The sequence below is a fragment of the Protopterus annectens genome, chromosome 2.part1, assembly GCF_019279795.1.
Source record: "Protopterus annectens isolate FY-2018-M chromosome 2.part1, PAN1.0, whole genome shotgun sequence".
Classification (NCBI taxonomy): Eukaryota; Metazoa; Chordata; order Ceratodontiformes; family Protopteridae; genus Protopterus; species Protopterus annectens.
The window spans coordinates 641,097,566-641,122,175 of record NC_056729.1 but is presented as its reverse complement, the minus strand read 5'-3'; the positions used below and the strand labels follow the sequence as shown (position 1 = coordinate 641,122,175).

The following is a 24,610-nucleotide window of genomic DNA, read 5'->3' as shown; positions in this document are numbered from 1 at the left end:
AGGACAATTTACTGTCACCCTATTTTTATCTGGTCTCTTGAAAATAGTCTGCTTCTCACTATAGAGTCACCAACATTAGTCGTATCTTTCGGCTTTTCCCGGTTAGGGGTCGCCACAGCAGAACTCCAGTCCACTAATGATTGGCAGTAGATTTTTACGTACCGAGTTGCCAGCCCTGACGCACAACTTTCAACAAAGGTACACCCATTCACGCATGTCTCCACACAGAAGTCGCTTTAGCGGAGAATCGAACAGGACAACATCTTACTATGAGGCGACAACGCTACTGCAGCACCACCACCACCGCAGTATTGCATTTTAATTTGTAGACAGTTTTGGTGCATTGGATTTGGGATGAATTACTTCCTGGTGACTGAGCTATGGATGTATTGGTAGATGTTGTAGTGATTAGTTTTTGCTGAATCCTAGTCTTGTTGGATCTTGGAGGCTTATGCAGTGAGTTTTTATTACAGCTTTTGCATGTGATGATGATTTATGAATTTGTGAGGCGTGCTATGTAGGTACGTGCTCAAAGGCTGTGTTCATTTGTTCGAGTGATGCCTTCGTATGTTAAGTATTTGCAATGTTTGTCAAGGTAAGTAACATTGTCTGTGAGGTGAGGATCAGGGAATTACTACACTGCCTGAGTATTCCAAGTGCTATGAGACTGGCAACTGAGGGAAGAAAAGATGGCTAGCCTTCCATTTTATTCCAAAAAGGTAGGGAATATAGGATATTTATAAACTTATTTTATGCAATGTCAGTGGCGCAACAGGTAGTACACTCATCTTTGGTGCAGAAGTTTGTGGGCTCTACTCCCACACCAGGAAGATCATTTGCTAAACACTACAGTGCATCATAAGCAGTATGCTGCACTCCTGTGTGTGTGTTGTCGTTGCATGAGGCATTAAACCAAGGCCCTATTTGCTGGAGTTGTTGGTAGTTCAGGTAGATCTAAAAGATCCCACAGCACCTATTGAAAAGAATGGGGGAAGTTCCCAATATTCTGGCAAAATTTACCCTAGTAGCATAAATACTACCTCAGGTCTCCCCTACCTAAGTAGGTTCATCAATATTGGGTTGGAAGATGCCTTGTATGCCACAGATAGGTCACCTGTTAGCAGTGTGTAGGATACGGAGTATAGTAACAGGGCTTTGAGGCACTCCATGTATGACATATTGAGGTATTACTTCCTTTATTTCCTGCCGTTGCTTAGTTCTGCTAGCCATTTCTGTATGATTTTGACCTGCAAAATATTGTGTTATTTCTTTCTGGTATTTGACATAGCATATGTTCCATTACATAGTTATGTCACTAATTCTAGCTAAATCCCCTAGAATGAATTTCTTACAGATGTCTCTGAACGTACTAGCTGACTATTACAAGCATGGAGCTACCATATGTTTTATGCTTTTTTGTTGGCTTTGTCAGTCATTTGTGGAATTTAGGTGGGAGGAAGGGCTCGGTAATATCCAAGTGTCATACTATTATTAAAGAAAACTGCAGACTTGTCTCACACTTTGTGTAACTTTGGTAAAATAAAAAGAAAACCACAAGTGATAATGGAGCACTATATCACACAAAATGAACTTTAATCCACTGGTTTAGCACTTTCAGCCCAAGAATTAGGCCTTCATCAGAACCATGATGAAGGGCTAATTCTTGAGCTGAAAGCACTAAACCAGTGGATTAAAGTTAATTTTGAGTGATATAGTGCTCCATTATCACTTGTGGTTTTCTTTTTATTGTCATACTATTTTACTGAATTACTCAGGTCTCCTTACTGATGATAATGAGTCTGTGTTACATAACAGCTGCCCAAAGTAATATAATGAATGCCTACTCAACAGGTTATGTGCAGCAATTATCACCTGTGTCTGAGCATGCAGAACTTTGCACGTCATTATCACAGTGCAGTTACAATATAACACTGAGTCATTATCACTTTTCAGGCAAAACTCTCAGCATCTGTCACTGTTATTCACATAAGTAAAAGTCGTTATCACATTCATGAATGCACAAGCCAGATTTGGGTTTTTCTCCACTTGGAGTCATTGCAATCCCCCCAGTTTCTGTCACTTTTACAATTTCTATTTCTTTATTTACCTTCTCTGATGTCTGTATTATGCCTTGTCTGCTGTCTGTATTGTGTTGAGAGTATAAACTATTTAATACTTTTCTTATAATTTATTAAGGTCATCTGATATACTACACAATGAGTCTCTTAGGAGTATATATTAATACTTTGTTCATTTGTGGGTATGTAGAAGAATATATTGTACAGTACTTCCCTTTTTACTTACAAGGCAATGACAGTATCCAAACTCATATGTTGTCTGTATTTATTTGAGACTATCCTGCACTGTTATGGTAAAATATTTCCTGTGCTTTTTACATGTGAAGTCATTCTGTTGAGTTACTGATTAGAGTCTTGTTTATTTACTATTTATTATTAAATATATTAAATATATTTACAGCTATGTAGGTGAGGGTGGTAAATGTATGAAGGTCAGGGCAGCAGTTAGTGAGTTACTTCAGTCCCTCATCCCTTAGGTCCATTGCTGAATTGGCATATGTAAAGAGAAAAGGCAGAGGTAAGGCAGACTGCTGACACTGAAGGAGGTCGTGAGACAATAGTGGTATCAGCAGTCTGAGTGGGCAGCCAGCACAGCTTTGGGGCAGTTCAGATAACCAACATCTGGAGCCCCATGCCTGTCCTTGGCATATTAGTGGAGCGGCGGCCCTTACCCTGCTTTTTCTCTTTACATGTGCCCTTTCTGTGCCCCCTTGTCAGTCATTATGTGTAATTTGGTGTTTTCATGGGTAGTAGGTATGTGCCTCTGAAGCGTCATCACCACTTATGTACCTAATGCAAAGAATACTGCCCCTGTGGATAGGATGGAAGATTTGGATGGGCTAACCAGATAATGCATATGATATACATATATATGTAAGTCTTCCAATACCTCTATCAAATATCAGTAGTAATCTGTGTGCATTTTCTTTCCTCTGCAGGTTTGTCCGCCTTCTGACACTGACATGGCTTCACGACTAGGAGAATGACAAGTGAGAGTGTGGGTATGTGGCCATTCCTACATTCACTAGGCTGCCAGCCATGCCTCCGAAACTGAAAACCGGTACAACTTGAGCTTCTCCATATCCAGTGTGAAGGTATACTGGATTGCAAGAAGAGATGTGCATTGGAGCGGACTACTGCAGTTGTTGGTAGAGAAGTGTTCCATCTACCCCAAGCCCGACATTCTTGTGCTGCACATTGGAGGAAATGATGTCATCAGTCAACCACTCGGAAGGCTATGGTTTCAAATCACAGCAATTTTTGAACACCTAAAGTCTTGGTGGCCACGTTGTCATTTTGTGTGGTCTGATATAATTCCTTGACAGATATGAAAAACAGCAAACAGTCAATGGCAGCTTACAAGGCCAGACGTTTACAGAATGGGTTCATGCATGGCATTATGCACAGGGTCGTGGATCCACAATCTGCCATGGCAGCATCACCGTGGAAGATGTTCACCTATTCAGAAGGGATGGCATTCACCTAGCTCAAGAGGGCATTGCATTGTTCTTGACTGACCTCCACAATGGCGTGAGGAGAGCTATGCAGGATTGGTAACATGCAGCTTGTGAGAAGAATGTAAAACACCCATGACCAAGTAGGACCAGTATAGTAAGTAAAACTCTATTATGAAATATGTTGTGTAAAATATATTTCTCTGAGTTTGGCAAATAACTGTGGTAATGAGCTGGTGAGGATGCTGAGAAAGAACAACTGTTTCAGAAGAGTGCTACCACGTACAATCTAATATGTCAGTGACCATCCTGCAATACTTCTTTTTTTAGTCTGCTTTTATAGGTTCATAGGTTCATAGGTTCATACTAGGCTATCTGCCCGAGGGCATTTACAAGCCTAGCCCATAGTTTTGTGGCTTACGCCACCCCTTTAGTATGGGGAACTATACCCATTATTTTGCTGTGCCTCTGTTGAGCAGTGACACTGAGGTAATCCCTGGGGTATATCTGCGATCTCCCATCCATTGGTCAAGATTTCTCTTGAACAAGGCCAGCGAGGTGCTCTGCCTCACATATACCGGGATTTTATTCCACAGCATAGGGAGTCTTTGGGTGATGAATCTATCCCTCCAGCGTCCTATTAATAGCCGTGTCGAGGTTTAAGTCTCCCGCCCTTGTGGCTCTGACGGATCTAGATTTTTGAGGTGAAGCATATTCATCAAATCTGGGTTTGACATGGCCTTGTATGTTAGGCAAAGGTCACCTCTGAGCAAGCGGTGGCGACTGAATAGAGCTGGAGTTCTTTCAGTCGGGCAGCATAGGACAGATGTTTGAGACCCTTTATCCTTTTGGTGAGGAACTTTGTGGCCTCTCCAGCTGCTGCAAGTGTCGGGTCAGATACATTCGAATGGGGCATTGTACTCAATCATTGGTCTGATGAGTGATGAGTATAGGAGACTATGACCTCCCTTGATCTAGATGAGAATCCCTTCATGATAAGGTGGGCAATGTAGAAGGTCTTCCTACCTACTTTAGCTACATGGGTGTCGAATGACAGACTACTATCAACCTGGGTCCCCAGGTCCCTGATAACTTCTTCTATGCTCAGTGGATTGCCACCTATTTGGTAGCTAGGGTAACCTTGTTTTTCCCGAAGGGTATGACTATGCATTTTTTGGCATTTAACTTTAGGCCATGGCTCTGGCACCAGTTATCCGTTTCTGTGAGACCCTTCTGAAGGATATCTGTGTCAGATGTGTTTTCTACTATGGCGCCCAGTTTGCAGTCATCTGCAAACTTTGTCAGCCATAACCCTCCTGTGTTTGCTTGTACTTCGGAAAAGTAGATGCCAAACAAGAGTGGGCCCAGGACTGAGCCCTGTGGTACACCACTTGTGACAGGCTTTGAGTCTGACATGGCGCCAGCAACTCTGACCCTGTGGGTTTTGTCAGGCATGTGTAGAGTTTAGATGACAGGAAGGGCTTACTAATACAGAACTTGATCCCTTAGGTCCATTGCTGAATGGACACATGTAAAGAGAAAAGGCATAGATAAGGCAGACTGCTGACACTGAAGGAGGTTGTGAGACTGCAGTGTTATCAGCTGTCTGAGTGGGTAGCCAGCACAGCTATCGGACAGATGAGATTGCCTTGCCTGCCACTGAAGTCCCATGCCTGTCCTGGGTTCATTAGTGGAGTGGTGGTTCTTACCTTGCTTTTTCTCTTTACATGTACCCATTCAACAGTATGTTGGCTACACCAAGAATGTGTATATTTACAATCATGTCTACATAGTAAAACAACTGCTTCTGAATGCTGTACACATGTACAGATATCAGTTTTGTTAGGACTCAGGTTATGGAAATTATGATTTTTTTCATATTGTGGTAAATAACTTTGCAAGGGAGCATCTGAATGTGCCAAGTAATACCTAATTTTGAAGACAGTATTGATAGTTCCAACATGGTAAAATAATTGTGCCTGTATGTTGTACACATGTGCAGATATCAAAGTTTGTTTTGGACTTAGTTTATGGAAATTATGATTTTTGTAATATTTTGGTAAATAACTTTGAAGACAGTATTGTTGGTTCCAACATGGTAAAATAATTGTGCCTCTATGTTCTACACATGTGCAGATATCAAAGTTTGTTTCGGACTTAGGTAATGGAAATTATGATTTTTTTTTCATATTTTGGTAAATATCTTTACAAGGGAGCATGTCAGTGTGCCAAGTAATACCCCATTTTGAAGACAGTGTTACTGCTTACAACATGGTAAAAGAACTGTGTTTGTGCACTGTACACACGTACAGATATCACAGCTTGTTTTGGACTTAGGTTATGGAAATTATGATTTTTTTTCATATTTTGGTCAATAATTTTACAAGGGCGCATCTGAATGTGCTAAGTAGTACCTCGTTTTGAAGATAGTATAGATAGTTCTAACATGGTAAAAGAATTGTGCCTGTATGTTGTACACATGTGCAGATATCAAAGTTTGTTTTGGACGTAGGTTATGGTATTGATAGTTCTAACATGGTAAAGGAATTGCCCCTGTATGTTGTACACATGTGCAGATATCAAAGTTTGTTTCAGACTTAGGTTATGGAAATTATGATTTTTTTTTCATATTTTGGTGAATAACTTTGCAAGGGAGCATCTGAATGTGCCAAGTAATACCTCATTTTGAAGACAGTATTGCTGGTTTCAACATGGTAAAAGAATTGTGCCTGTATGTTGTACACATGTGCAGATATTAAAGTTTGTTTCAGAGTTAGGTTATGGAAATTATGATTTTTTTTCATATTTTGGTAAATAACTTTGCAAGGGAGCATGTTAGTGTGCCAACTAATACCTCATTTTGAAGACAGTGTTACTGCTTACAACATGGTAAAGAACTGTGTCTGTGCACTGTACACATGTACAGATATCACAGTTTTAGTCTTGTACGATTATGAAAATTATACATTTCCAATACTTCTCATTATTATGCCAATATCTTTGCAAGAGAGCATGGTGATCACACAAATGATGCATCATTTTGAAGCTGACATTCAGATGCACAACTTCTACACTGATATGTAGGCTCTCTCTGTTACAGGTGATGAGATAGTGTGCTTTATTTATCAATTATGAGAAATATTATATTAATCATATTTCTGTGAATATCTCCATAAAGAAGCATCACACAGTAATGGTTAAGGTATCGTTTTAAAGCTGACATTCATACTTACAAATTAAATACAAATTGTATGGGTCTGCATGGTACATTGACCAAGATATTGTGCTTTGCTTTTCCAAAAAGGTAAAAAATATGCACAATATCAACATTCCTTGCCAAATATTTAATAATGACTTTGATGTGCACTATCAACATTTACACTGTTGGAAAGGTCAGTGTCTGCTGAACAACTTTCACGTTTACATTTTTAGTCTAGCTCTTATAGTTAAAGAGTTATGAACATTTATTTTCTGTATGGTATTAGAAATGGATTTTCTGAAAATGAGCTCAGGCTGCACTGTTGTTCCTATGGTGGAAGTAAGCAGACAGCATTTTCTGAGCTGCTCCGGAGTGAATGAGTTAAAAGAAGTGACTGATTTAGATCACAAAATTAAAGCGCACTTAGATTTTAACAGGTACCAATATGATTATACAAGAACTTTTACCAGCATCGACCAGTATCTCAATAAATTGAAATCTACTAAGGTTAAAAAATTGCAAAGAGATCGCTAAGCCTACGACAATGGTATGGCTTACCCATTTATTTGTTTTTGTTGTTTAAAGTATACCCATCAGCATACTTTATTTTTAAACCATGGATTCAGACTTCCTTGTTCATGGTTGTCAGCATTGTTTTAGTTTTAAACAGTATTTTTTCATAGTGTGTAAAACAGGAAGGTTTAACTATTGTTGCTGATGTCATCCCAGCATGTGAGCTGACAGGCTCAAGCACTTCCTGGTATTTTATTTAACTGAAACTTGTACCTTGAATGTTTGCATCTGAAGAAGTTTGATTTTATTAAACGAAAAGCACTTCATGCACTTTAAAACTACTGGTTGCTTTCTGAAGCCGGTTTGTTTTCTATTTTAGTAATTTATTTTGCGTTTTTTTGGTTTGTACTGCCAATCTTCTTAAATTCCACCTATTTCATCCTCTTCTTGGGGTGCTAGAACCCCGAGTAATTCCTTGAACTGTTGTACTTTCTCTCCTGTCAAGTTCCAGGTCTTCAAACTGGTCTCTGTTGACCTGAGAACCTTCTCTGACCACTGCTTTCAGCTGATTTTGGCAACCAGTTGTTTATGCTGTGGGCCAATTGTGTCACTGGGGATGACTTTGCAATCACTGATTCTACCCAAATGCCCTTTCCTTACTAGGAGTAAGTCTACCTGAGTTACATGAAGGCCACTCTTGTATATGATCTTGTGACTGTCTTTCTTTCTAAACCATGTGTTGGCTACTATCAAGCCATTTGCCAGGTGGAAGTCTAAAATGGTCTCTCCTTCTTTATTCCTGTTGTCCCACCCATGTAGACTCAGGCAGTCTTCATATCCTGTTCTGTCTGTCTGTCCCAATATGTGCATTCAAGTCACCTACTATCAACACCAATTCATGTTGTCTGCTTTATCTAGTAGGTCCTGCAACTGCTGTATGAATGCACTCTTTTCGTCACTATCACAACCTGCTGTGGGGCATAGCCTGAGATTATGAGATTATGAATACTGCCTTATTACACTGAAGTCTGACTGTCACAAGTCTGTCACTGATTCTGATGACATCCCTCACTGCCTTCTGAAGCCTCTCGCACCACAATTCTCACACCATTTATTTTTATTTTATTTAATATTTATTTTATTTAATATTTGTTTACCAGGAAAGTCCGACTTGGAACAAAGCCATTTCTCAGCAGAGGCCCAGGGAGAAATGCTCCAGACACATGTCTTTTTAACATGGGAGGAAAGCGGAGCATCCAGAAGAAACCCACATGAATGCAGGGAGGACATGCAGACTCCACACAGAAGGCACCCCCACCAAGAAGCAAACCACAGAACCTCTTGCTGTGAGGTGCCAACGCTACCGCTACACTCCACAGACCCAGGATCCCAAGCCAAGTGGCTTTGCTGCACTGTCCTTCCATCTTGTTTCTTGGATGCATAGGATGTCCAGTCTCCTCTGTTCCAAGCTCCATCCTGTTACTGAACCTACACTAAGAGTAGCAATTCTTAGTTCACGTTTGGCAGGGTGATTCGTTTTATGTCCAACTTTCATTCATCAGAGCTATCCCAAGTAACCCAGAATGGACAATGGCCAACTAGTAGCTTATTGACCCAGGGCTAGGCTTTATTGCAGGCACACACTAGTCAATAAGGGCACATACACCCGTCCCACCAAGTCCCTGATGTAGGTCGGATCCTCAACCCACTTATCACCAGAAAATACCCATGCCCGTTTGGCAATATTAGTCAACATGACCGAATTACCTAGAGCCATATTTTACATCATCGAGTGGCTAACCCTGTCATGTCATGCAGTCTTTGATCCGTTTTCTCCTATGTCCAAAGTGGTTGGTCTATACAACTCTTCCCCCTATAAGGCACCATGTAGAGTCTGTGCTGCTGCTCACAGCTCCATTTATTGGTGAGTTTGAGAAGGAAACACTCATCATTTTTTTGGAGGTGGAAAGAACCCCACAGAGATAACAAGCAAACTCTAAACAGACATTGGCTGGAGGTCAGGATCGAACCTTGTACCTTAACCATTATGCCAAATGGTTTCCATATTTGGAGCATACACACAATGTGCCCTTTCTATTAACAACTCCTGCTGTAGAATACCAGTCCAGCTGCTTATTTGTGCTTTTATAAAATTAATACAATCTGTTCCTTCCAGTTTCTCTGGTACAGCAGAAAATCTCAGGTTTTCCTTACATGCTCTGTCATAGGTTCATAGGTGTTTACTGGTCTAATGACTACAAGTGCCTTTTTAAGCCTAGCCATGCATCCCAAATCTCTGACAAGTTCTGGTACCCTTGATAAATGTAAGCAGAGGCTTGGGAGATGAAACATTTACAAGCAGGGACCTGGGACATGAGCCACTTACAGGTTGTCTGTGTCTGTTAGGGACATAGGTGCCATGCCATGGATGAATTTTGGGTTCTCCATCCAATTGTCCAAGTTGTATTTGAATTGGGTTAGGGTGGAACTCTGCTTCACAGGGCTGGTGAGCTTGTTCCAGAGATGGGGTAGTCTCTGGGATACATACCTGTCTCTCCATCAGGTTGTAATTATATCCCAGGCAAAGTTTAAATCTTTAGAATGGGTAATTCTGGTGCTGTTTGTTTTGTGGATATGCAGGAGGACCATCAGAGTGGATTGCCCTCTAATTTTACCATTTTTAAAACATCTCCTCTTGAGCAGTCACATAGCCAGCCTTTTTTTCTTCATTTCAGCCTCTGATTTTTGCAGTTTTCTCAGCTCATCTGAATATCTGTTTAAAGCCTCTTCCATTTTCCAGCATTTTGTTACTTGAACTGATAAACTCCTTCAGTTCTGAGCACATTTGACTTCCATCATGCCTTGCACCATAGCTGGAGCTTGAACTGCCTTTTGCTGAACAGATGCAGGATTCTTCCCAGCCAGTGTTTTCTCTTTCCCTTTTGTGATTGACTTTCAATCAGGTTCTCAGAATTTCTTCTTTTCTGGCATGCAGGCAGTGCACATACTAGCTAGTAACAGGTTCTCTGAACTTCTTCTTTTCTGGCATGCAGGCAGTGCACATACTAGCTAGTAACATAAATTTACACATAAAGAAATTCACTGGCTCTGTTTTCTCACTGGGACAGCTGAAATTAAGCTGTTACTCAGTGTGAAGCCATCTTAAAAGTCCCCTGAACCCATATGTTGTACAACTTCCCACAATTAGCTCTGGTAATGCTTCACAGAAAACAGCAATCATCTTCATAAAACTGTATATTGTTTACCTGATCTTGAACCTTGGTTTATCCAGCTGTCTATTATATCCTCCTCACTCCACTCTCTCCATCCTTTTATGCTCCACCCACCCACTTGCACTTCACAATGCAATGTGTCTATACCATACTCAGCATCTCTCCTTGTTATTCAGCTCCAAGCACTTTGGCATTTCTTTAATGCGCACTTTGTGTAAAGCATGCCTCTGTGTCTCTGTATGGCTGCCAGACCTTGACACAGCATTCTAGACATGGATTCCTTAGTGTTCTGCGTGATGCCCGTGCCCTGGCCCAGCAATCAAGGAGCCTCAATCCTCACCACTAACACCAGAGAGGGCATCTCATATATGAAGGAAAGGATAACAAATACAGACAGTAAAGTGCAATTTCCCTTAAGAGCACACAGAGATCAGTCAGTCTGGGGCTGGTCACTCCCTTGCTCTCCAGGTCCCCAATAAGACTCCTCACTGGCACAGCTATAGGGTCCAGATCTCAGCCTAGCTTGGCAAGCTAAAAACTCCAGCACTCTCTCTGTCCAACCAGTGCTTTGTGTCCCTGCCCAAGTAGCTGACACACACACACACACACACACACACACACACACACACACACACACACACACACACACACACACACACACTTTGAGATAAGAGTTTATACAACCACACAGACACTCGTGGAAAAGGCTGGCACAGGTTCTCCAGCTGTGCCCCTATTACCCAGACTATACAGTAGTACCGCCTACCACCACCCAGCTAATATTTATCAGCTACTCAAAGGCCCTTAAAGGGTGTCCAATTATTACTATGTAATATTATTATCCAATTGGTAGTATAACTAAACAGTCAAGGATTATTAGAGTGACTTGGTACAGTAATCAGTATAAATATACAATGTACTCTAGAGCTTAAATTATCTCTACATGAAGCAGACACAGTTGAAAGGTTTTAAAATATTTAATAATGAATAATAAAAACTATAGAACTTAAATTATATCTACACAAAGCAGTCACAGTTGAAAGGTTTTAAAATATTTAATAATAAATAATAAAAACACAAGACAATACTTCTTACTACACAGTGTTGGTCAAGAGTTCAGAGATCACAGAGAAATACTTAAAATAATTCAGTAGTACAAGTCTGACATCACAGAAAAATAATTAGTCTAATATTTCTAGTTATTTCTAAAAGAAAACACAAGTCTAAGATAAACTTATATAAGAAAACAGGCAGAGTGCTGATGAGTTGGATGGTCAAGACCAAAATGCTTAATAATCTCTGATTCTCTTTGTTTAAATTGAAATTGCAGTTCTGATTCACATTACATCATTCTTCACACTTTCCTGGGTTTCCCAGGCTATACATTACATTGTTCTTCACACTTCCCTGGGTTCCCAAGTTAACATAACTACATTTACATTCTTAACATGTCCTTTTGTTATCTTGCAGCTAGTCAGGAAGCAGAGCAATAAAAATACATTTGCATGTTTAAATCTAGCAATTTAACTCTTGGTTAAAACAATAGGAATAATTTCTTTATCTAGACTCTTTGGCACCGCTGTCTATATCAAAGGGTCACAACATGCTTTACTTTGGTCAGTAGAGAGCATTGTTGTTTCATTTTTTTCAGCTCCACATCTAACAGTATTTCTTTACATTTAAGACAACAAGCCTGTAGTTTACATTCATATTTACAAATGACAGAATTATCTGCAAAATTCTATCTGGCTAAGCTGGCAGCCTTCACATTCTGTACAAGAGCACAAAGACTGTACCCTCTCAAGTTCACTCATCTCAGTATCTTGTTGGCTTCTGACTCGGTCCTTTCATAATGCTCTACATGATTCAACCTAGAGGTATTATAAACTCCTAACCTCATCCATTTCCTCATCTGAATTCCCCTGGGCCACCTAGCATGCATGCTTTTTCTGGACAGCCCCTGTAAAGTGCACTGCCTCATGCTTTTCACAGTAAAACTTCAATGTTTGCTTATTTACCCTTCCTGCAAGCCTCTGGTGGTTTTGTGGAGACTAGTTCCCAGGACATTCAATCAAGCAACTATAAATTAATAAATAAAACAAATCACAGCTGTTGTCAACAAATAAAATTCCAATACTCCAGCACTCATCCATGTCCTTTAATGTTGCCCAGTATAAATATGACAACATGTTTTATATGGTCCATACCTTTGTCTTCAAGCCATCTCTTTCTCTAGGATTGCATTAGACTTCCAGATGGCTTTTTTTTCAGGCTGCTCATAAGCATTTTTCACATGCTCCCCACGTTTTAATTCTCTTACATGTCCTCATCTTTTCACTTAGAACTCCCTAAACCCCAGCTGAGGCCCATCTTTCTTGTCCTAGTAAATGTCACACTTTCCCTCTGTTCGTTCTCATTGATGCACGGGTACAGTTCTCACTGTCGTCACTGCTGTCACTCTTTAATGTTGTTTCTTATGCCGCTTTCTAGCAGAATGAGATCTGCTTCATTGTAATTACCCCCAAACCTCTGCCCTTGTTGCCTTAGAAATGGTGTGTGACAAACATGTAGTACACTTGCTTTTACATGCTCAGTTTGTAGATTGATGAATGCTTTAATGGCATGCCTCTGCCATACAGCCAATGGACTACTGCTATTGAGCTTGGTATTAATGTGTCTGTAAGGTACTGCTAGTTACATTTGGCTGTGGCTAAACGGAAAAAAACTACTGCAATCACATCTACATCAATGCTTTTTCTTTGCAGATGGAGGATTATGTATGATCCCCAAAGTTTGCTGAGTTTTCTGTGTGAGACATGTAACTCTACCTGCCAAGCTGCATACAAAAATTGTAGATCATAGCTTTTCACACACATTTATAACCTGACACTTACTTTGAGTATAACACCAAACAGTTGAAAACACACTTTTGTAACACCACTCACTAAAGTCACAAACCCAAAATCACCATTTATTACAGACCAATTACCATACTTTGTCCATTGACAAAAATACTGCAGAAACTGCTTTGCAACCAACAACTTAAATATATCAACAGATATTGCATACTAGCTAGCAACTAGCACGGCTTCAGGGTGGGATACTTTACCTTCACAGCAATTCAGAGGGTGGCAAACCAAATTTATGGCTCAGTGAAAAAGGGACAATTAATAGGGATTCAGCTTATTGATTTCAAATGTGCATTCTTACCTAAATGAAATAAGGTAGTTATCAGTGACTCAATCTTGGGACCTTTATTACTTTATTATTTTCCCTATTTGTAAATAACCTGCCTTTTGAGGTGCCATTTATTAACTGCATGCTTTCTACAGATTATATTATAATACTTAGTTTCAACTCCTCACCAACTAGGCTCCAATTTTAGTCAACTCTGGACAGGCTTAAATACAGGGAACTGCATTCGATCTCTTTTCAGTATAGCCCTAAAGCTGTCAGCTGACACTACAATAAATAGCCTTACAATACAAATAAATGACTCATAAGAAAATTCCCATCCAATTGTCACTCAGCAAAAGATACTTAGGGTGATTTCTAAATTAGACCCACACAGACCAAATAGCTGATAAAACCATAAGTCATCTATAATTCACATACAAATTCTTACGTTTTAAAAACTAAAGCCAGAAGAGCCATGGGAATCCAAATGCTAATTTACAAGCTAAATTCCTGCCTTTCTGTAACAGCCGTAAACCCATCCTGTAATACAGAGACTTTACAGACCACCACAAACAAAATGTGTGAATTACCACTGTATCATACAGAAAAGAACATTCCAATGACTCAACTCTTCTTAAAGACAAAGTCAGCACCTTCATCTATGTGAACTAAGTTGTTTTCAAACTCAAACTGCGCCGTGCCCACTGTCCACCATTAGCTACAAAAAGTCCACACAACAGCCCCAACATATTCCCTTAGATCAAACTACAGGAAGGTTCTGACTCTTATCAGACTACCATTCCTGAAAGCTCTGGATGAAAAGTTCTTTATGAACATTGTATCAGTTGCAAGCAACTCCCTCCTCCCTCTGCACAGTTAGAAAACTGAGACACTAACACATGTTCTGCACAAAATTATGTGACCACTTAAAAGAGGGACATACATGTAGTAGTAGACATGGCAACAGTAATAGATGGCCCAAACAAAATGATTGTTCAATCACTCAGGTCAGTAAGCAGAATCTTCTTATCTCTACTGATACCAGTTGAGACTCCTGTCATTATAATTGCTACAACAGCTCCCTAGTCTTTGGATATGTAGCTACTGCAAACAGTATAGTCCTATATGTACAAAACTAACACCATAACGAGAAACCTGATTTGGTATGTGAAGTCAGATAATCAGCTTTTACTGTGATGAATCTCTAGGTTTAAAAATTATGTAACATCTACAGTCTTAGTAAGATCTGTATTTATATGTATACTAACTTATTTGCTAGTATTGCATTTGCTCTTGTTTTCTTTGTATCTGTGTTACAGTCAGGTGGCTCAGGTTGTGGCTGAGAAACAATCCAATTATATGATTAACAAAGTCAAAATGTATTTATTTATTTACTTAGTTAGTTAGTTAGTTGTCTTTGTTAACCGGATTAGTCCACTGGTCTGGTGGCCCATTTGCAGTGGAGACTCGAGGAGAAAAGCTCCACGAAAAAAATTACAATAACAATTAACAACAGCAATAATAATAATAATAATAATAATAACTATAACAAACAACACATAACAATAATAAAGTTTACATTACAAATAATGTGAAATATATAACTACGTTCATTCATGTCATAAGTGAATATGGGTACCTAACCAACATAAATTCATTTGATAGTGGAAAAATTAATAGAGCAAATAATTCTGCAAATACAATAACAAAAGAAGAGGTGTAGAATTGTAGAAGAAATGTAGAGAGAAGGAAAAGGAATAGTAAATAAAAGGGCTAAAGTAGAGGGGTTGGGAGGAGGGAAAAAAAGGTAAAATATAATAAAAACACAAATGCTTGATCAACAGTACAGATTACACCTGGAACAGGCCCCACTAGTGTCCTTGCATGTTGAGTTACTGTAACCTGGGATAGCACCACATTTCTGTTAGAGAACTTAAACCAAAGTAAACAATAAGTGTTTTGGATTTTTAATACCATGATGGAATGGGCGCGGCCACGGTGGTGCAGCGTTTAGCATTGCCGCCTCAAAGCAAGAGGTTCTCCGGTTCGATTCTCGGCTGGGGTGCCTTCTGTGCAGAATCTGTATGTCCTCCCTGTGGTCGCATGGGTTTCCTCCGGGTGCTCCGGTTTCCTCCCACATCCCAAAGACATGCAGTAGGTGGATTGGACACTCTAAACTGGCCCTAGGTGTGAATGTGTGCGTGTGTGTGCATTCTGTGGAAGGTTGGGCGCCGGGCTGGCAACTCAACACTGTAAAACTCCACTGCCAATCATGAGGGGACAGATGATCCACTGTGGTGACCCCTAACTGGGAAAAGACAAAAGAAGAAGAAGAATACCACAATGGAATGGACCCCATTTTTAAGTCAGGGTACAATTAGAGTTCATGAAATTAGTATTGTTTCAGTCTTTGATCTTAGCCAATAGTGCTTTTCTTTCTCCACAAAGCACCCAGAACTGCCTCCTTCTGTAAGTCATAAATGGTTATATGTACTGGTATCATATTTAAATACGATTGTAACATCTTTTCTTTATTAGACATGTTTCTTTTACTACTGTCTGGGTATCTTTCTTCCTCATTGCTCTCATTTCAGCATGATGGTGGTTTTCAACTTTTACCCTCACTACTGAACTCTTAGTAGTTAAACTGTGTTGTCATACTTTATTGCTGTATCTGGTGAGTTAAGTGCCAGAATGCCTCTTGCCAGACTCCATTTTTATTTATTTTAAGTATTTCTTTAATTAAAACCTTCATAAACGTTTTACTCTTTCCGTCAGTAACATTACCTATGCAGACCTGTCCATTAAAGTTTGCAGACGCATTTCACATTTTGCCTGAAGTGATCTCACTGAGGTTAAAGATCACCTTTAATCTTCAGCGGCATCAGTATGGGGAAAACAAATTTTATGAGAATGACTTAGTAATGCAGAAGAAACTGAAAACATTTGCCGATCATTTGTAAAAGCTAATTGGCATTTCATTCAGGACATAAGGACTGTGACAATACACTTTAGGGGTCACATAATATGATGTAGTTTTCCATGTCCAGGGTTCAGGTTAGATCCTGACTTCCACTCACCATCTGTATGTAGTGTGTGTTTATTGCCCCTCCCACCAAGTCCATATGTTTTTTCTAGGTACACTAGTCACTCTTAAGTATTCAGCAATGTCTGAGTGTACTACTTTTGGCCTTGATCTTATGGCCAAGGTTCTTCATAGGTTCATACATGTTTACTAAGCTAATGACCACAAGGACCTTTTTAAGCCTAGTCATGCATCCCAAATCTCTGACAACATCTGGTACCTCGATAAGTGTAAGCAGAGGCTTGGGATATGAAACATTTACAAGCAGGAGCCAGGGAGATGAAACATTACAGGTTGCTTGTTTCCATTAGGGACACTGGTGCCAAACCAGGGATGAATTTCCTGTTCCTAATCCAATTGTCCAAGTTACACTTGAACTGAGTTAGGGAGGAACTCTACTTCACATGGATGGAGAACCTGTTCCAGAAATGGGGAAGTCTCTGGGATACATACCTGCCTCTTCAGCAGGTCCTATTTATATCATAGGAAAGATTTAAATCTTTAGAAAGGGTAATTCTGGTGCTGTTTGTTTTGTGAAGATGCAGGAGCTCCATCAGAGTGGGGTCTGACATTGCCCTGTATGCCAGACATAGATCTCCCCTCAACAGCCTGTAGGAGATAGAATGCAGGGATAGGGCCTTGAAGCAATCTGCATAGGACATTTTATTTACACCCTATATTCTTTTAGTCAGGAATCTTTGTGGGCGTTCCAATTGTTCAATATGCCTAGTGAGGTACATACCAAAGGGGCCTTGTACTCAATGATAGGTCTGATGAATGCCGAATACAGTGGAACAATGACTTCCTTGGACCTAGATGCCATACCTTTGCTTATAAGTTGCGCAACATAGAATGATTACCTCACTACAGTGGACACGTCATGGTCAAAGGCTAACTTACTGTCTATGTGTGTCCCCAAGTCCCTGACTACTGGGTCAACTCAAAGGGGTGTGTTGTCAATATGATAGTCTTCCTGAAGGACACTATCATGCATTTCTTGGAATTTAGTTTTAGTCCATGGCTCTAACACCAGTTGTTTCTCTGTGTCAGCCTTTACTGGGATCATTTGTGTCTGTGTGGGATTCAATGACAGCTTCTAATTTTCAATCATCTGTACTTTAGTCAGCCAGAGACCACTGACATTGGCCCTGACGTCCAAGAAGTAAATGCCAAAAAGGAGCAGTCCAAGGACTGGTCCCTAAGGAACTCCACTTGCGACTGGCCTCTTTGTAGAGGTGGACTCCCCATCTGCAAATTCCTGGATCCTGGCTGTGAGCAAGCTGGCTAACCACTGGGTGTCATATGGGTTTGTACCTCAACTCTTGAGTTTGTCAACAATGCCCGAGTCGGGTATTCTGTCAAATGCCTTGGCCAGGTCAAGGTAGATAGTGTGAACCATTTTGCCCTTATCCATTACTTTGGTGACCTTCTCAAAGAAATCTTCCAGGCTGAGTAGACATGACCTGACCTTCACATGGCTGTAAAAATGATCTGCAATGAACTTTCCTTCTGCCTGGTTAACAAAGAATAATATAATAAGCATGCTATCAATAATAAAATTAAAAAAACAAACTAGACTAAATTAATTATTTTATGACTACTTTAAAGACCGCAGCAGCAGTATTTACCATTTAGACATGTAAGGACTTTTTGATAAAGCTGCAATTATTATTATTTATCACAAAGCTTAATAATACAGACTCCTGTCCATCATACCTCTCACTCTCTTGCAGCAACAAATATAGACAAAGCCTAAAATAATGAGGGGGCAAAGGCCCAAAAAAAGGGACAAATTTTAAATATTGCTGTTATAAACTCTGACAATTACTAGAATAACAGGATTTGTGTTAGCATGCATTTTCTGAAAGATATAAAGTCTGAAACTCAAATGTATATCATTATTTAATTACTTTAATCCTCAATGATTTGCCAGAAAAAACACAGACTTTGAGGGACAGACCAAAACTATGAGGCAAATCTGGACGTTCAGCAAAAATCTAGACATACAGAGGTGTCAAATTTTCAACACCGATAATTCCTGCTTTCATAAACAATTGCAAGGGACAAGTGAGCAGAAGGTTGTCAGATAATGGTTAGCTAAGAAGTGTATTATATCAATCAGATATGAAACTGTGCAGTCTAAGGGGGGCTAGCAGTTATTATCTGCTATCAGATTTTATGTTTATTGAACGTGACAAATTAAGGAAAGGTTGTAAGAGGTAAATTAAAATATCTGCATACTAATGTTAGTGATCATATGTTACGCATATGTTTACACACTCTGCTGTATGTAACACAGTGTCAACATTATGAGTTATACCATTAAAGTAAACCTCTAAAAAACATCTTGCCTTAGCTAAAAGAAATTAGCTCCAGTTTGGACAGAGATTTCTACATTAATTCCTTACCACAGTATGAGGCAATTCAACATACAAGGTTTTATACTGCCTTAATCTACAGTGGCTGTAGGTGATATAAAAAAGGCACAACCTAACTAACAGTTACCTTTTGTTATAAGGATGTTGTACAGATGGAAACAATTCACCAGAAGTAAGTTCATGCACTTAACCTTGTCATGCTTGAGATATATTACAATATTACACTAATGTACCAAGAAACACTCTCAAAAAGCTTGTTTTACCTTATGCATAACATCATTATTCAAATAAGGAGGGTAAAGAATCTTACCTTAAAGAAACTGCTACATCAGTTTTAAAACCTGCACATTGCAACCTGCTTGCTTCATTACCCAATCCATTTCAGGAAGTATAGTAGTATGTTGTATATGCATGTGTGTGTGTGTAGGGGGGGAGGGGGGTTTGCTATACTACAGTGTCAGTGGTGAGCCAAAAAGACTGCTCAGTACTCCAAACTCAAATCAAATTACCTTCTACTTGAAAACTTTGTAATTTATTGAAAGCAAAGCAGGGAAATATGGTTCAGTACATGCATTTCTGGTTACAGACAACATCATGCAGATAAAAATAGTCTGCAAACCAGAAATAAAAATGTGTTCTTGCCTTATTACAAAAGGATCTGTTTTCACATTTCATTTATTACAGAACAGCAAACGTGCAATACAGCAGGCTTACTGTAATTGTTTATTTTACGGGTTCATTAGTTTCAGGGTGATTGCGAGAAATGATACACTAACCCATTGCTTATCTACACAAGTTCATCTTTACCCAGATAGAAAGTGTGAGATCTTACTTGGTGTATAGTGTTGGTTTAATAGCTGTTACACATGCTACTGCTCTGTGCAGTATGTCTCTCACACAAAAGCTGTTTGCTTCTCTAACAAGAAGTAGAACCACTTCATTAAAGGTGACAACTTTTAGTTAGAAATTACAATAAACTATACATATGCTGGCTGCAGTATGTTGCACATATTTGATTATAACATTATGCTTCCATTAAATGTCTGTGACTGTTTGAAACTGATCACTTGTGATCAATATTCCTCATTGGTTACTTAAACAGAAATTTGACTTATCTGTTGTTTGGTTTTCATGTTTGTCTTTCGTCGCTTGATTGAGTGGGGGTCGTTGCTATGTCAGAATGGTTTGCAAAGGCTAGATCTCCTCCCACTGAATGTTTTTGAGTCTTCTGAGGGTGTTTTCTAATAAAAGGTATGGGCCCTCTGTGGGTTGCTGTTGTTGATCATGGAAGATATCTTCTAGGTTGTGCTCATTGCCTTGTAGCAGTTCTGGTAATGTTAGTAGTTTTTAAACCAAGAGTTGTCTTTCTTTTGGTGGTCTAGCCTGCAATCATGTTCAGAGGCTGATCAGTGTGGTTTATGAGTCTCCAAGGATGTATTTCCTTGTTTGACTGAGTATGCTCAGTTCTGGATACCAAGTGGAAATCAGGCTGAACAACAAGAAGAAATTAATGCTATCCACTAGGAGTGGATTGTGAGTAGGTCTCAAATCCTGTTTCCATGTTTGTGTTTCATTACCTGGGAGGAAATCTAGTTGTTGCAGACCCACTCCGATGAAGCGAAGACCGCTAACCCATCAGTTGATGAAACACAAACATGAAAATCCAACAAAACAGGTGAGTCAAATTTCTCCTTTTGTTCTCCTCATTTCTTGACATACAGGATTTCAAATATACTGCTCTTAATATGATATCATGGCTTTTGGAACCCCTCACTGGCTTTAACCTAACCTTATCGTGTCTGTCACTGATCCACTTTGCAGTATTCAACAAGTCAGCAAATTTAAGTACCTAGGCATACTGCTGACTAAATTTTGGGTTCTGACTCAGCTAAAGTACTCTTACAAATTCTCCTAACCATGGAACCTAGTTTAGCTATTTCCATTAATATATTAATATATTAACAGCTAGACTGGAATATGCTTTGCCTATTATATCACTCAACAACTTTCACAAACTTCTGTTCTTCAGTTAACAGAAAACAAAACATGCTGATTCATTTCCCTGTCAGGCAAATGTGATTGCCTATGCAGATCCACTGCTAAAGGTAAATAGCTGATAATCACAGCCAGAGCCAACCCGGTCCTAAATTCTCCAACAGTTAAATTTTTAAATATCAATTACTGTCCACAGTTTGCAAACAAACTTGATAAACCTTCTTCTTACTCTCTATGCTTTAACAAACAAGTAACCCCTTGCTGATTAGACCATCCTTCAGCCTTACCATAAGCAAATAAGCATTTTCAAAGATCTCCCATGTTGGGTGGACATTCTTACTACATGAAATTAGGACAACCAACAAATATAACTTCATGAGAACATTAATTGAAGACAACTTTACAGATAGCTTTTAATGGTTGTGTTTCCATGACAATGGTTAGTTAAATAAGTTGTTTGCTTCCTCTTCTTAATACCCTTAGCAGCATACCAGTCATTTAATGTACCTTCTTACATTAGTATGCAGATATTTTAATTTACCTCTTACAACCTTTCCTTAATTTGTCAGTTTTAATACCCTTTTACTTGCCTTTCTTTCATTAAATTTCCATATTTTATCCCTATACTCATTCATCTTTTGAACTTCTTACTCCCCCATACAGTGAACTGTTGTTTCACAGATCTCTAATCTTCTTTTGCCTCATATACTGACCTTTATTTATCAGTTTCCTTCTTCATTTATCCTCTTCTTTGTTGACTTGAAATTTAATGATTGCTTGACATTTCATTCATTGTTTGAATTTCTGTGCTCTCTTTATTTCATTTAATAATGCCAAGTTTACATAACTTCAAATACAATCTTAAGATGTACTCTTTATCTTAGATTGTTATCATCTATGCCATTCTTTGGCCCTCTACCCTGTGCTCCCCACATCCATATCTGGGTCTACCACCCCCCCTGGACTTTCTCCAATAGGGAGTGGGCTGGTGGGAAACTTAAGGGTGTCCCGTGGAACTGGTCATCTTACATACCGGGGGGGGGGGTTTCTTTATGACCTTCCCAATTTCTTCCCCACCACCCTCCCTTGAGTTCACCCAGCATCATCTGAGGGTTACTTACCTTTTCGGACCACATGTCCCCTCAGGAAGTGTCACAAATGAATGGCATCCCTCCCAGGATGGGTCTGCCCATCCCTCCCTGTCAGCACCTCAGAGGATCTTAGCAATGAGTTATTTATTTATTATTTATTTATTCCAGTTTGATGACCGGGGAGGTCCACTGGGCTCGGGGAGCCCGTTTTCAGTGGAGGCCCAGGGAGAAAAGCTCCAACAATACATAGTAACATGAATAATTACTAAGAAACTTTGCATTATTGACAAACAGGTAGCATTCATAAAGAAACAAACAATTACAATTTTGGTTAGGTGTAAAAGACAGGCAAATGGCCTTGAGGCTAGATTTTACAGTATAGTTATTTATACATAATACAAATGAGCAAGGTTAGCTAGGTGAGAGGTTAGCCAGGACTAAAAGTGGTGGAGACCTTGGAGGTATAGGGTGAAGAGTACAGTTGCCTTTCCTGTTTGAGTAAAGGTGAGAATAATGAAGAGTTTTAAAGTTTTCGAGGTTATCGCAGGTCCTAAGAGTGGAGGGAAGAGCATTCCATTTTTTGGCTAAGGTGAAGGAAAGCAGAAGTTGACCAGCTGGGCGCTTGGGTTTGTGGATGGTGATTAGGTTTTGGTGGGTAGATCTAAGTGTTCTATGGGGAGTATATGGTTGTAGGATATTGGATAGTGCAGGGCACTTGGTAGGTTGGAATAGTAGTCTATAGGCAGTCGTGATTTGGAGAAATTCAAGTTGGTTATGGAGTTCAAGCCAGTTTAATGAGTGAAGGGAGGAACAGTGATGAGAGGAAGATTTGGCTTTGGTAGCAAATCTGGAGATTTTATTGTAACATACTTCTAGTTTGGAGGATAGTGAGGAGGATAAATTAGTAAGTAGAAGAGCGCCATACAGTAGAGAGGGAAGGAGATAAGTAGTGGCGAGAGTTAGTCTGGTAGCAGGAGAGAGGAAGTGGTTTTTCTATAAAGTAGGCCGAGTTTTATGTGGGTTTTCTGGACATGAGTATTAAATTTTAGGTGTTCATCAATGGTTACACCAAGAAGTTTGGCGGAGGGAATGACCTCTAAAATGGAGTTGTTATGGCTGGTTATTTGGAATGAGTTTTTATCAATAGGGGATGACTTAGAAGGAGAGAATAGAAGGATTTTAGTTTTGTTAGCATTTAATGAGAGGTGATTTTGGAGCATCCAGTTTTCGGTAGTTGAGAAGGCTGTTTGGGTCAGTAGTTGGAGATCTGTTAAGTTGGAGGCGCAGCAGATCAAAGTAGAATAGTCAGCATATTGAACAGTTTTATTATTGGGTATGGTCTTGTAAAAGTAGTTAATAAAGATGTTGAATAGAACTGGGCCAAGTATGGATCCTTGGGGTACTCCAGTGGGGGTAGGAAAGAAGGTGGTGGTGCCCTGGCCCCATTTGACAGCCTGGGACCTGTCGGAAAGATAACTGGAGAACCAGGAGAGGGTTTTGTGGGAGTGATTGAGATTAGACAGATGATCTAAAAGGTGGGTGTGAGAGATGGTATCAAAAGCTTTAGATAAGTCCAGCAGAGCTGAGGATACTAAATTACCGGAGTCATGTATGTAAGAAGTAGAGAAGTCAGTGTTGGTACTATGTCCTGGGCGGAAGCCGTGTTGGGTAGGAGAGAGTAGCTGGTGTTTGGTAAGGAATGGCAAGAGCTGAAGGTGGATGCATTTTTCAAGGAGTTTAGAGAGAGGGGAAAGGATGGCTATGGGGCGGAAATTAGAGACGTTACAGTTTTTGCCACCCTTGTGAAGTGGAAGAATATATGCAGAGTGCCATGGTTTGGGTACATAGGATTCAAGTAGGGATCTATTGATCAGGATGCTAATAGGGAGAGCAATACCATCGGAGGCTATTTTTAAGAAGGAGGAGGGAATGTTGTCGGGAGGCATTGGAGCAAGGCTTTAGTTTAGAGATTAGTTTCTTTATTTGGTAGGTGGAGATGGGTTTGAGTTTGAAAGTAGGGGGGGAGAGGAGGTACAGCATGTTTGGTTGGGGTGGGGTTGAGTGTTGTTGTTGGTAAAGGTCTTGGTTAGCTCAGCAATAGAAGCGGTGAAGTAGGTGTTGAATAGTGAGGCAATTTCAAGGTCAGATTTGCTGGTGTCGGGGCAGGGATTGTTTTTAGTACCTGGCCAAAGGACAGAGTTGATAGAATTCTAACATTTTTGGGGGTTTTGTTGCATGATTTGTTTGCATTTTGATGTGGTAGGGCTTTTTATCTTTAATAACTTGTTTTTTTGGCAAGGTTTCTTAGTTGTTTGTATTTAAGTAAGATGTCTGGTTGTTTAGTTTGGAGGCATGTTTTCCAGGTTTTATCTCTTTGTAGCATAATCTTTTTGGTGCCTTTGGTAAG

General features: G+C 39.7%; 1 protein-coding gene across 1 annotated transcript in view; it reads right to left on the bottom strand.

Moving 5' to 3' along the window:
- Positions 1–19,493, bottom strand: part of NEIL2 (nei like DNA glycosylase 2) — a 476,349-nt gene extending 456,856 nt beyond the window's left edge. Inside the window, exon 1 of the mRNA XM_044062380.1 lies at positions 19,428–19,493. The gene's annotated coding sequence lies outside the window, so the exon portion shown is untranslated. The remainder of the gene's footprint in view (positions 1–19,427) is intronic.
- Positions 19,494–24,610: the final 5,117 nt, after the last annotated feature.